Source organism: Hevea brasiliensis, chromosome 14 (assembly GCF_030052815.1).
Source record: "Hevea brasiliensis isolate MT/VB/25A 57/8 chromosome 14, ASM3005281v1, whole genome shotgun sequence".
Taxonomy (NCBI): domain Eukaryota; kingdom Viridiplantae; phylum Streptophyta; class Magnoliopsida; order Malpighiales; family Euphorbiaceae; genus Hevea; species Hevea brasiliensis.
Window position 1 is genome coordinate 13,704,210 of NC_079506.1, and position 15,337 is coordinate 13,719,546.

The following is a 15,337-nucleotide window of genomic DNA, read 5'->3' on the forward strand; positions in this document are numbered from 1 at the left end:
TATCATTTGGTGTAATTCACATAACTGAGATAAAATAAAATTTCATGCTGTAAAAAAAATATTTTAGAAATAACTTCGCTAATAATCATAAAATCCATAATATTCTCATATACTCACAATATGTTTCCTATAGATAATGCTGGCATCTCAGTAGCATATAATAAACTCTGGTAACCTGAGAGCAATGCTGGCATCCTGGGCTCTACGATGACACTAACGGCCCAAAAGTAATAAATATGCTGGTCATACATGTGCAGAACCACCTCCAAAGGGCAACCACCTGATATACGCCCTAAAGGCTATATGTATATCAAACGCTATTCCAAGACAGTATAAAATTAAGCTGAGCTGAGATTATATCACCCGTCATCTAGCTGCTATCTATTCGGTGCATATATTAAGTGTATTTGGTAATTTATTTAGCTGTGCTTCTAAATCTCATTTCATTTAATAAATAAACACATAATTACTATTATCCATTCCCATTTTTGCATTAAGAAAAATAACATACATAAATATACATTGAATAAAAATTACCAATATTAAATATTTATCCACTCACCTGTACGGAAGACTAATGAAGCCTAGATTGCTGGAGCACCCCTAGTATCTACAAACAGGAGCTAGGTCATTTCCTAAAAGTGTAGGGAAAAGTAATACATTAAGAAAATGAATTTTTAAATCCTGAAGATGAAAAAGGTGAGGGTGAAATGCATGATTTATTTATCTAAAATTCAAAAAAAAATTCGACGGCATTTCAGTATAAATCCAACGTCTTCCAAAATTCCAAGAACTCAACCAATTCTTCACAAGCAACAACACATTCATAAATAATTTAAAATGTCCATATGTGGCCTACACCAAATAATATAATAAATTCCATATTTTTTTCCCATTTATTTCTCCTTCTCCATTTGATATATACTTCTTTCTCCTTTAGCATTTCATGCTAAAATTTCTTCCCTTTACTACATCAAAATTCTTGCTAATTTAATTACAATTAATCTCCATTAATAGCTCCACAATAACCACATCATACTTTAAACACTTCATTATCCACCTAGCAATTAGGATATAAAACTTAAATCCATCCCTCCACTCACAAATTTTCCAATTTCTAGCAACACTTAAAACTTTCCACTAGCTTATAACTTCCAATGATACTAAAGATATAATATTCAACTCAATTTTTTTTTATGTACACAACATGCTAAATTTCTTGTATGTTTCTAGTTAAGATTTAATATACCCAACAATTATTAAACCATTAGTAGCTTGACCATCCATTCCAAATTTACTCATTCATAATATTTCCATTCACTTTCCTTATAATTCCTACCAATTCTATTCTTTAAAATAGAATTTAGCAAAATAATAATAATAACTTCAATCCCTTAACACATTCTTAAAATAACATACCTGAATTGGAATTAAAATTAATGTTAAGCTTACTCAACATATCCTAGGACATATATATGAAATTTCTTTACTCAACTCTTCAATGAACAAACTTTACTACAAGTTATTCAATAATATTAAGCAATTATGGTAGCTCATGATATAGCCAAAAATCTAAAATAAAGAAAATTCAACTTGAAAATTCTAGTACAGAGAAGTTGAGGTTTGGCTACCTATATTGTCCATATCTCTCCTTAGTTTCATTGTTAACCTAAGGGAATATCAACAACTTTTTAAATCATGGAGGAAGGAAGCTATTAGTGCTACCTTGATCAAGAAACAACGAAGAAAGAACCAAAGACACTAGAATTGAAAAGGATGGCTGCTGCTTCCCATTCTTCTCCTTTACTTGGAATGGAGATTGCAAGGTGAGAGAGAGAAATATGGCTCATGAGAAGGATCTGTTATAAATAGGGACTTATGGCACGTGAAAGTGATGTAATTTAGCAGAATTTTTATTGGGAGAGTTGAGTTTTTGGGTAAGGGTTTTCAATTCTCCTGCTGTTGCTTTATTTCCCCGGTTTTTGCTCTATACCCGATCTGCTCTGTTTTGATTCTGTTTTTATCTCTCTCTCTCTCTCTTTTTTTTTCACTTTTCCTCTCTTGACTTTTCTTTCTTCCTTTTTCTTAGTTTGTTTTTTTGTTTTGATTGGTTTGAATGTTACATTGGGGGCCTTATATGGCTTTTATTTTTGTCCCCTTGGCGGGATTTCTCTGTTTGAAAGAAGTTTATCTTCAATATTTCTTGAAGATTCTCGTCTCAGCTAACCCAATGGACAAGATATTTTCAAGCAACTCTATTTATCTAGGTTCTTGAAGATTTTTACCTTAGCCTACCTGATTGGCAAACTGATTTTAAGCAATCATGAATATTAAAATGAGTTTATATGATGTTAGTCGTTTACGGATAATAAAGAACCTTTGGTCCGATCTAAGTATAGATCTATGAGCATATTGATATTCTTCTATCTTTTGGATTTTATCCTTATTTGTACTAGCATTATATTTATGAAATCTTTTATCTTTTGGAAAAAAAAAAAAAAACCAAGGACAAAAAGCCTTTGGAGTAAAATGGGAAAAACATTTTAGATATGAAGGAAACACGATGCCAACTAAGCATGTAGCAGCATTATAAACATACATATAAATAAGGTACGGCAAGGATTACATAGACTAGGGTATAATAGGTTTTGCTTCAAAGTCAACAATCTTGAGTACCTGAGATGGAAAAAAAAAAAATTAAACTACCTTGCATACATTTGGCAAAGTAAATAAATAATGTTACAAAAAGAAGATTCAAAAAAATTTTATGGGTTATCATATGAGAAAGATATGGAGAGATTCTATTACGTGCATATGGGAGGTTTTATTCTTTATTTCAATAAAAGAATAACGTTACTTACCTGCCATTTGAAGTGTGTCTATATTATGTCTCTCCCTTGGCAATCGAGTTCCCATAAGTTTGTTCCTAACATAAGAGAGCTGAGCAACTACTTCACTAATATTCGTGCGCTCTTGTGGTGATTCTAAAGAACAAGAGATTCCTATTTCTAATGTTGGAATCAAACATTCAATAAATATGTTGTTTCTCGTATTCCTAGAATTGTGGTTACGATTTGATGTTGGTTCGCAATGAGTTGCATTTGAAAAAGGTTGGGATCTATCATATCATTCACTTTTTCTGGCAAAACTCTTTTGACAAAATTGTGAAGACTCAAATTCTCTTTGAACATGTAATCGGTCGACCTCTTTCCTGTGAACATCTCTAACAAGAGTATGCTAAAACTAAATATGTCACCATGCGTTGATACTTCACTTCCCAGACCATACTCTAGAATACTCACATCAACATATAGTTAATTGATTTGCTTTGAAACATGTAAAAAATATTGAATTCTTATAGCCTACTAGCATTAGAAAATTATAGATTTTGGACATCAAGGTAAAACCATTTCTTCATCGAACATGTTGAAGGAAAAGGTGAAAAACATGTTGAAGTGCAAATACGTGGAAGACAATGTTCCCCTTATTCCAAGTGAAATAGATTGATTTGTTGAATAGTCAAGCATCCCAATAGAAAAGAGCTTTACTAACCCAAAATTACTTACATGTCCGATCATTTCTTCATTGAGAAGGACATTACTTGGTCTTAGATCACAATGAACAATTAGTGTTCCACAATGATAGTGAAGATACTCAAGTGCAGAAGCAACATCGATAGCAATATTTAATCCAAGAGTTGGATGCAACTAGCCATATAAGCTCTCATTAACCATGAAATCATAAATCAATGCTTTGAAATCATTTCCTTGATAATCAACTCTTGAACAAGCTGTGAGTACTTTGAGAAGATTTCAATGCCTAATATTTCCTAAGGCCTCACATTCAGCTATAAAGCTCTTTGAAGCTCCTCGTCGCATTAGCTTAAGCATTTTAACATTCTTTCTTGATCAAGAATCTCTTTATATACAGATCCCAAGCTACCAATATCAATTAAATTATCTGAAGGGAATCCATTAGTGGCTTTTAGTAAACTTTGATAAGGCAACTTCAATAGTGAATTTCCATCAAAAAGTGATGCAGATTCTCCTTTTCTCTTTCTTGAACGGCGCCAAAGAAGCAAAGAAATAACCAAAAGTGCAATGCCTATAACCGCACAAACCACATAAATTATGATCTTTAAGTTTGGAGTTGATATCCTCTTTCATTGTTCAAACTTGCACACAGGCAGACCAAAATCAGGTATGCTACCACATAGATTTTTATTTCCTGTCACAGAGGCAGCACTAGAATTCTTGAAAACTCCTTCTACTGGTACCATGCCCTCAATGTCATTATAAGATAAATCCAAAAGCTGTATTGAGTTGAAGCCCTGCAAAAACTCTGGAATCTCGCCTGACAAATTATTAGGAGAAAGATTTAACTCCGTGATGCCTCTTAGTGAACCAAAAGGGGAAGGAATACCCCTGGAACAAGTTGGCACCCATGAATAAGATTTCTAGACTTGTGCAACTGCCAAGACCGAGGGGAATTTCACCTGATAACATGTGGTCAGCAAGGTCAAGGATTTCAAGATTTTTCAAATTTTCTACTTCTTTGGGAAGGGAACCAGACAAATTATTTCTAGACAAAGAAAGTGTAACATCCTAATTTTTGAAAATACAATAAAAATAAAATAATAATAATAATAATTATGGATATATTAGAAATTGGAGAGTGAAATTATAAAAAAAAATTTGGAAGAAAGTTTAATAGAAAATTAGGAATAAATCTTGAAGGAATTAAATTAAATAAATTATTTATATTTATAAATTTGATTTTTTTTCTTTTTTGTGAATTATTATATTACTTTAAGTTGATATTGTTTAGTAAATTAATAAAAATTTAATAGTTATTTTATATAAAATATACATGGTTAAGTTTATTTGGCTTTTAAGAATATAAAAGGATATTCATATATTCCAATTAGAAAATTTTTTTACAAATATTTTGATTTGAAAAGAAAAAAAAGGGAAGGGGAATATTGAAAAGTGTTTGGGTGAAAAGCATAATATACTTGTGGACTTTAATGATATTTTTAATGTTTTAGGGTCAAAACCTAATTTATGAAAGTTAGGGATCAAGTTGTAATTTTCTTTTGACATGTGGCAATTTTATTATCACTCATTTCCAGCACATGGACTGGATTTTTCTAGTTTCCAGTAGAGAGAAAGGAAAGAAACGGGAAAAGGAGAAGAGGAGAATTGGGGGGAAAAAGAAAAACAGAGGGAGCAAAATAGAAGAGGAGGCAGCAGTAGTAAACCCACCCAAATCCATATTTTTCTAACCCATTTTGACTTTCTTCCACCATAAAATCAGAACTCTTGCACTTTTTTAGCTCTAATCAAATTTCCTTATTGAGTTTTCAATGTAGAAATACGCAAATCAAAGGGAGAAGGAACTGTTATTGCTGCCTTCATAAGTTCAAATGCCATTGCTGCCCATCAGCCCTTCCATCGTTGCCTCAAATTACACAATTACCTTATTGAGGTTTTGATTTGGCAAAATATGAAGGGGAAACAGATTTCATGAGCAGAGATACAGAAATTTCAGCTTCGATTCATATGGCTCAAGTAAAATTGGTGCTTATGGGTTATTTTTTTTTATCTTCCATATGTGATGTTATTATTTCTTGTTATTGTACCCATAGCTATTAGGGTAATTGCTGTAATTTATATTGATTTATGAGGTTTCTGTTACTTTGAATTTGAAGTTTTGTTTATCTCTTGGTTTTAATAGGTTGTTTTATCACTTGTTCAATGCAAAACTAAGTTTGTTCGAATTTGTAGTGAGCTAATTTCATGAAGGATTATGTGTGATATGAATTGATTTGAGTTGTTAAACCTTGGGCAGTGCAACTGATTTTTCCTTATTCATAATTTGATTGTTACATTGTCCTATTATGTTTGGTTTCTAGACCGCTAAAAATATAGCATGGAGATGTATTGACAAAATTAGAGATTTGCCTATGTCATTGGAGTTTTTTTCTAATTTTTTTTTATTTTTTATTTTTTATTTTTTTATACCTAGTTATGAATTATAAGGTAACAAGATATGATCTTTGATATATGGAGGGCTATACAAATTTGTACTGATAATTGTTTCATTAGGATTTTACTTGCTTGTCTCACTACTATTTGTATAATGCGGATATACTTTGTTTTTCTTATTACTTTCAAGAGTTGGCGTAAAACATTTTTTTTTTATATTGAATATTGAATTATAAGGTTTTGGTTGTCATCTTGAGGTTTTTTTGAATTTCTTGTTTGGCGGTTTGGACAAAATTCTCTAGTTGTCTGCACATATAGCTATTTGTCTCATTACCCTCAAGCTATTTTATTTTAGGGATAATTCTCTGATATTAACATATATGTTACAATGATAAGACTGTTTTAAAATTGAGCTACTTCAATATTTACATATGAGTAATTGATTTGTGTGATTTATGGAAACCAATAGAGAAACTCCGCCTAAGTAGTTTGTGCTTAGCCGGTCCCAAGCCCGGATAAAGGAGGAGGATTGCGGTAGGTGACAACCAGCATAAAAATTTCGTCACACCCTATGATATGGATTCAAATGATATGAACGTTGGGGCGTCCTCTACTAACGATGCGCTACATCGGAGTCCGGGTGTAGTGAGAAATATGTAAGGGTGTAGGGCATTCATCGAAAGCGACGCGCCATGCCCGCGCCTGGGTGTGGTGTTAAGTGAGCAAGGGTTCCCACATCATGGACGGGTGTGGGTAAAGAAGTTAGTTCATAGGACAGATAGTAGAATAAATAGTGAAACAGAACACAAGATAGACATAGAAAATAATAGAAAATATCATAGAAGGAGACCAATTAGGAAGGGGCAAGATAAGAGGAGGATCAGGGTTGGTACTTGGAATGTTGGATCACTTACAGGAAAATTAATGGAGCTTGTGGATACCTTGGAAAAGAGAAGGATGAATATTGCTTGCATTCAGGAGACTAAATGGGTAGGAGAGAAAAGTAAGGAAGCGGATAATTCAGGGTACAAACTGTGGTTTACCAGAAAGGAGAGAAACAGGAACGGAGTGGGCATAATCATGGACAGGACATTGAAAGACGCAGTAATAGCTGTGAAAAGAGTAGGAGATAGAATTCTACTAGTAAAGCTAATACTAGAAGGAGAAACAATAAATATAGTTAGTGCTTATGTCCCACAAATAGGACTAGACAGTGAGAGTAAACAAAGGTTTTGGGAAGATATGGATGATTTAATGCAAAGCATACGGAATGAAGAGAATGTTTTCATTGGTGGAGATTTGAATGGACATGTAGGAAGTGATAGACAAGGTTATGAGAATGTTCATGGAGGTTTTGGTTTTGGCAGTTGAAATGAGGAAGAAAAAAGTATCCTGGATTTTGCTATGGCATACGACCTAATACTAGCAAATACCTACTTTATAAAAAGAGAGTCACATTTAGTGACTTTCAAAAGTGGGCAATATAGAAGCCAAATCGACTTCCTATTAACTAGGAAGACAAATAGAGCTCTATGCAAGGATTGCAAGGTCATTCCAGGAGAGGCTTTAACAAGTCAACATCAGTTGGTGGTCTTGGATGTCAAGTTTAGGAACAATTCAAGTAAGGTTAGAAGAAATAGTGTAGCTCGAACAAAGTGGTGGGAGTTGAAAGGAGTAAAGCAAGTGAAGTTCAAAAATGAGCTTATCGAGTCTGAAGTATGGAAACTGGATATGGAGGCCAATGATATGTGGATACAGATGGCATCAAAGATTAGAGAAGTAGTTAGAAAAGTACTTGGAGAGTCTAAAGGACATGGACCACCCTCAAAAGAGAGATGGTGGTGGAATGAGGAAGTACAAAAGGCAGTAAAGAGAAAAAGGGAATGGTATAAGAAATTACCTAAATGTGATAATAATGAGGCATATGAACAGTACAAGATAGTAAAGAAAGAGGCAAAAAATGCAGTTAGTCAAGCAAGAGCACAGACCTTTGAAAAGTTATATGAGAAACTTGGAACTAGAGAAGGGGAGAAAGATATTTATAGATTAGCAAGGAGGAGAGAAAGGAAATGTCAAGATGTCAATCAAGTTAGGTGCATTAAGGATAAAGAAGGAAAATTGTTGGTGAAAGATGAGGACATTAAGGAAAGATGGAGAAATTATTTTAATGATCTCTTTAATGATAGTCAAAATGGTAATAGCGTGAATATAGATTATCGAACAATAGAAAAGAATGTGAATTATACTAGAAGGATTAGATCTTTAGAAGTAAAGGAAGCACTTAAGAGAATGAAAGTGGGTAAAGCCTGTGGACCCGATGAAATACCAATTAAAGTGTGGAAGTATTTGGGAGATATGGGAGTGGCATGGTTAACTAAATTATTTAATAAGATTCTAAACTCAAAGAAAATGCCTGATGAATGGAGGAAGAGTATTTTAGTACTTATTTTTAAAAATAAGGGAGACATACAGAGTTGCTCAAACTATAGGGGAATTAAACTCATGAGCCATACTATGAAGTTGTGGGAGAGAGTTGTGGAGCATCGACTACGTCATGATACTTCTATCTCTCTCAATCAATTTGGTTTCATGCCCGGTCGTTTAACTATGGAAGCGATCTTTCTCATTAGAAGCTTGATGGAGAAATATATAGATGTGAAGAAAGATCTACACATGGTTTTTATTGATTTGGAGAAGGCTTATGATAGTATTCCAAGAGAGGTCTTATGGAATGTGTTAGAACAAAAGAGGGTATCTATTAGGTACATACAAGTATTGAAAGATATGTATGAAGGAGCAACTACTATTGTGCGCACAGTGGGAGGGGACACGAGATTTTCCGATCTCAATTGGATTACACCAAGGATCAGCCATAAGCCCTTACCTTTTTACATTAGTTTTAGATGAACTGACGAAACATATACAAGAGAGTATTCCTTGGTGCATGATGTTTGCGGATGATATTGTTCTGATAGATGAGACACGAGAAGGAGTCAATAGAAAGCTAGAACTTTGGAGAAGTACTCTAGAGTCAAAGGGTTTTAAGTTAAGTAGAACGAAGACAGAATACATGCATTGCAAATTCAGTGAAGGCCAAACTGGTGATAAGGAAGGAGTTAGTTTGAATGGAGTGATACTGTCCCAAAGTAATCACTTTAAATATCTAGGCTCAGTCCTTCAAGTATATGGGGGATGTGAGGAGGATGTTAGTCATAGGATTAAAGCCGGATGGTTGGAGTGGAGACGTGCCACGGGAGTTTTATGTGATCGTAAGATTTCCAATAAATTGAAAGGAAAATTTTATCGTACAGCCATACGACCGGCTATGTTATATGGTAGTGAGTGTTGGGCACTGAAAGAGTCGTATGCATCTAAGATAAGAGTTGCAGAGATGAGAATGTTAAGGTGGATGAGTGGCCATACTAGACTAGATAAAGTTCGTAATGAGAGTATTAGAGAAAAGGTAGGAGTGGTGCCAATTGAAGATAAGTTGAAAGAAGGGAGATTGAGGTGGTTTGGTCATATGAAGTGTAGATATACGGTTGCTCCAGTTAGACAAGTAGAGCACATTAGGTTAGAGGATAGAAAGAAAAAAAGGGGTAGACCTAAATTGACTTGGAGGAGAGTAGTATAACATGACGTAGAAGCATTACACATTTCTGAGGATTTAACCCAAAATCGTTCAGAGTGGAGAAAGCGAATCCATATAGCCGACCCCAAATTTTTGGGATAAAGGCTTAGTTGAGTTGAGTTGAGTTGAGTATGGAAACCAATAGAGAATAAGCAGTAACCATTTCCTATGGATATAAGCAAAGCTTTCTTAATGTCTTTAGTTCTGCACTTTTGATGAATGAAATTTAATATTTTCTGAAAGGTACATCAATGACAATGTGTATGTTTGGAAAAGTAGGATTAAATTATAGATGTTGTATGATAAGGATAGAAAAACTTTTATGTTGGGGCTTAAAATTAAGTATATAAATTAATTGAACTTGTTGCAAGCCCATTGAGGATTTTGGTATATTTATATGAATTCGTTGGTTTTTGATTTGGGAAATATCTAATTTTTTTGGGAGAATTCAATCAAATTTTTTTTCTATAGAATTTAAGAGCTACGTGGATCTGATCCTCCATATGAGGTACGTAGGCAGCCCTTGGGTGCGTTCCAAAGAAGGTAAATTTTGTTTCCTTATTTTCAATATTTTCTTTTTAATTTCTTTCATCATTGATCTTATATATTATATGTTTGGACAAACAATTGGCTTTTGAATTTTTGTCCTTTAGTAATATTATAGATTAATAATTTAATCACTTACTGAATAAATGCCCTTAATTGTTTTGATGTTACAGGCTTAATGCTTGATTTTGATTGTTGGTTTCTTATGATATTGTGTTTTATCCACTTTAGAACTTTTAGAATTTACGTATATTAAATATATATTGGGAAGAGGAAAAATTATGTCTCTAGTAGCTATTGTATTCAACTATTTCTTTCTACCATGGAAAATTGTCAATTTAGTTTTAGGTCACCATGTTTTATTAGTTAGAGGGTAGCGTGTGACAGGAAGAACTTTTGACGAGGAAAGTCCAATAACTTGTGGGGGGGTATGGAACCACTAAGATTGTTTGTAGAAAAATCTAGTCTGAGCATTTTTTTGCAATTGCCTACACTTGAAGGGATGGTACCTTGAAGATTATTATTGTAAAAAAAAAAATTAGGATAAATTACTATTAGTCTCTGTATTTTAACAAAATTAACTATTTGGTCTTTGTATTTTAAAAAATACACTATTTAGTCCTTATATTTTAGTAAAACTAATTAGTTAGTCTCTATATTTTAAAAAAATATATTAGTTAGTCTCTGTAATTTGACTCCGTTAACTATTTAGTTTGATAATTATTTTTTATACCTAAACTATTTTAATCTTTTTCTCCTTATTTCTCTCTTATTATTTTTTATTTCTATCTTTCCATATTGCTTCTCCTCTATACTCACACCCTTCAACCCCTCATTCTCTCTTTGTTTTCATCTGTTTTTAAAAATGATATAAATTATCTATACAAAAAAATTATCAGTTTACTTAAATTTGTAAGTAATAAAGGAAAATTAATTACCAGTAGTGAAAATATAAAAATGATGTCCAATGAATGAAAAATTAAAAAAAATATAAATTCAAATTTAGTTTTCACATAGTAAAATTTCTATTTTTATCTAATAATATATTTTTCAAAATGCTATATTTTTTAAAATATATTGATCAACTAATTAATTTCACTAAAATAGAAGGACTAAATAGTAGTATTTTAGAAAATATAGGGATTAATTAATTAGTTTTCTTAAAATAGAAGGACTAAATAGTAATTTGAATAGCATAAATAACGAAAAATTTGATAGAGAGACTAAATAGTTTAACGAAAATAAAATATAGGACTAAATAGTATATTTTTTAAAATGCAAGGATCAAATGGTTAGTTTTATTAAAATACAGGGAATAAATAATAAATTTTCAAAAAAGTAAAGTAAATTTGTCAGGTTTCCTAGAGAAGATGGAATATATCCCGATAAATTATTTATTGCAAGGTGAAGTAATTTTAGATTTTGAAGCTGTCCAATGCCTGCTGGAATAGTATCAGAGAGTTTGTTCCTGTCTGCAACGAAAGCTTCAAGTTAACGAGAAACTGAATTCCAACTGGGATGTTTCAAGATATCTGATTTTTTTGTATGACAAAGAACTGGAGCACCTTTGAGAAGTTGGCGATGGGTTCAGGAAGTTCCCCTCCAAAGTTGTTGTAGCCTATGACTAGGGTTCGTAAAGCTTTGGCATTAGTTAAAGTGGAAAGAAATCTGAAGTCATCAGCTTTCCCACTTCCTAAATTGTTGACACCAATCACAAATTCTGAAAGCCTATGCAACTTGCCAAGAGAAGGCACACTTCCGGTGAGATTATTGAGGGGTAGATCAAGAAATTCTAGATTTGAGGCGTTAGAAATTGAGGTTGGAATGGTGCCAGTGAATTGGTTATCACCAACGGAAAAAATTCGTAGATTTGGAAGAGAGTTTCCAATGCTAAAGGGAAGATTCCCTTGAAATTGGTTAGATGACAGGTCTAAAGCGTAGATTGAATAAAGATTGAAGATGGAGGGAGGGATGGTACCCGAAAATCCATTTTCGAAAATTGATAAAAACCTTAGACTCATCAATTGGCCTAAAGTTTCTGGGGGATTACCTTCCAGATGATTTTGATATGCAGCAAGTTTCTGAAGGGACGACAGATTCCCGAAAGACGGTGGTAGAGTCCCTATTAAATTGTTGTCCGCTAAAGCGATCTTTTTGAGCTTCAGTAAGGAACCAAGCTCCAGAGGGATTTCCCCTGCAAGATTGTTGTTAGCCAAATAAAAGAAAAAAACGTTTTAACAATTAGATATGCTTGGAGGAATTTGACCATCAATTGAATTGTTATAAGGAAACAACATTTGCAGTCTACTTAAACGGCCAATCTGAAGAGGGATCTCATGGCCGAAGCTATTGCTTGCAAGGTTCAACTGCCTTGCGAAGCGCAAATTACCAACTTGTGGTGATATGGAACCTGAAAGTTTGAGGGAGCGTAGGTCTAACCTTGTAACTCTTTGGTGTCTACGCCCACAGGTGACACCATACCACTGGCAGAAGTGACGAGTGCTATTCCATGAGCTCATGACCCCAAAAGGGTCATCACTTATTTTGGCCTTGAATTCTGGCAATGCCAATCGATCTGTCTCATTGTTACTGTGGATGACAGAGGCTGTTGGCAAGTTGAAGCACAAGAAATGAATAATAGAAAAGAGGCACAAGGACGAGAAAGATGCTGAGGAACTCCTGCAATAAAGCCCCATACATGCAGTTTGAGATTTTCTTGAGGTTATAGAATAGGAATTGGTTGGTTCAATTAAACAAGTAAAAAGCGTATTTATAGAGATGGGATTGGCAGGTTGTTATTCATCACTGCTAACGTGAAGCTAACCAGGTGGCAGATGGGCTAGCAAACTTGGCTGTGGAGATCGATTTGGGCAAGCATTACCTTCACCAGCCTCCTAGTGCGATCTGGATAGTCTCCGTTGAGACAAGCTGGCAGTGGCCTAGATCTCTATTTTATAAATTTATTCATCATTAATTTAATATGATATAATATAATATTATTAATAAAATTTATAAATAACTTGATAAATTAATTCATTAAAAACATTCTAATTAAAATATACATATATGCTCAAAATTTAGAAAGTGGCTTGAGTATTTTTAGTCCCTGGTATATTCCCAGTAGCAATTTAGTCCTCGAAATTTATTTTTATTAATAAATTAGTCCATATCACCTAAATTGACCGTTAATTCTATTAATTATCTTTCAATTAAAAATAATTTAATTCATAAAATTTTATTTTATTAATAAAATAATCCCTATAATAAAGTTTTATATTCAAATAATTAAATATTTTTTATTTAAATAATTATATAAAATAATTATTTGTTTTATATAAATAATTTTTAATAATTATTTAAATATAAAACTTAGATGTAGAGATTTTTTACTAATAAAATAATATTTTAATGACTGAATTATTTTAAATTGAAAAGCTGTTAACGATGCTGATTAATTTGTTAATAGAATTGAACATTGAGGGGTAAATTGTTACTTAAAAACATATCAAAAGCTAATATTAAACGTTTACATATTAATAGAATAAAAAAATAAATTGTTAATAATTAAAAAGAGATAAATATACCTCATATAATATTAAATGATAATTGTAACACCCATAATTTTTAAATTAATTATTTTATGGGTAGATATTAATATTTTATTTTATTTGAATTTTGAGAATTTATTTAAAATTTTTCAGATTTTAGAAATTGGGTTCGATTTTTGGAAAATATAAAACTTTGATGATTTTTAAAAATTAATTTAAAGATCACGTAGCAAAATTAAAATATATATTTGGACTCTATGAATTTTTCTGAGCTTTCTAGAATTTTTTCTGAATTTTTGGGTCTCGTTTTCGGTCCCAAAGCGGAGTAAAAATTTAAATTTTTATATCCTGAATCGGACAGGCCAAATCGAACCGGACCGGGTCGAACCGATCGAATCGGATCGGCCCTTTCCTTTTTCCTTTCCCCTTCCCCCACGCATCCCGACCTCTCCCCTTCTCACCTCGTTTTCTCTCTCCTCCCTCCGCCCCTTGTCGGCCAGCCACTGCCCCAGCTCTCCTTAGTCGCTGGCGCAACTCCCCCGCCTCTCCCTCGCCGCGGGTAGGCCTCCAGGCCGCCGGAAACGTTGCGCGAAACTCACCCTTGCGCGAGCGCGTCGCTTCATCTTCCCAGCCGATCTGATCACCGATTGGACACAGTCTTGTGCTAAAATTCATCTACACTTTCCATAGATATCAAGAACACCAAAATCCATTGAGCGGTTTGTCCAATTTTTATTCGGGAAGTTTTAGCCCATTTTGACTTTCAGGCTAGATTTCTCGAAAATCGTAAACCCCACAAAAAATCCGAGAGTACTGGAGTGCTCCATTCGTCGAGGGTTTCCCGGAAATATCCATTTTAAATTTTTTTGACGCCATTTTTCGGTGGGTCCTACGAGACTTCACAGTGTTTTTTCGAGCATTAAATGAGCTAAGAAAATTCCGTTAAAATTATACTAACTCCTGTGTTGTGGGCTTCGCGTAGGAACCTTCAATCGCGGAAATTCAATAGTTGCTTGGGTCTGCAATTTTGGGCTGGGCAGACAGGCTACTGAAAAAGTCTCCGAATTGGGTTGAGGTTATAGGCTATCCCACCGTTTTCAGACGTCTCGGACGCGTCTCTAGTGTCGAAATTAGCATAGGTAAACCCGAACCCTCATTTTTCTTAATTATCTAGTGCTTAATTTCGATTAAAAATCTATAAAATATTCGTGATAGGTTAGAAAAATATAATTTCTTTTACGTTAGCTCTATAATATTGCTAAGTACTGCGTGGTAAAGTTTTAGAATTTTTAGAGCTCATTTAGGTAGTTTTTTCGCAAAAGGGATAATTGTAGTGACTAAATTGTAATTTTTTAAATTATGATTGTTGACTCTTTGGGTGGGCCCAGTAGGGACCATGTGATGTGATTGAGTTGTGGATGTATGGCTTGTGACTATAGAAGTGCAATTTGAACCCTTTTTCAGGTTGGGTAGGTCCTAAGTATAGGAGAGACTTTGTTGGATTTTCGGTATGACCTAGGGTGTCTTTGGTATTTTTCAAACTTATATTGAGTTAAATATATTAAAAATTGCAATGAAATTTTATCAGGTGAGCCGAGACAGCCTTCCTCCTCCCCCCAGCTGCC

At 33.5% G+C, this 15,337-nt stretch overlaps 1 pseudogene; it reads right to left on the reverse strand.

Moving 5' to 3' along the window:
* Positions 1-113: 113 nt before the first annotated feature.
* On the reverse strand, positions 114-12,860 carry LOC110669029 (probable LRR receptor-like serine/threonine-protein kinase At3g47570; annotated as a pseudogene).
* Positions 12,861-15,337: the final 2,477 nt, after the last annotated feature.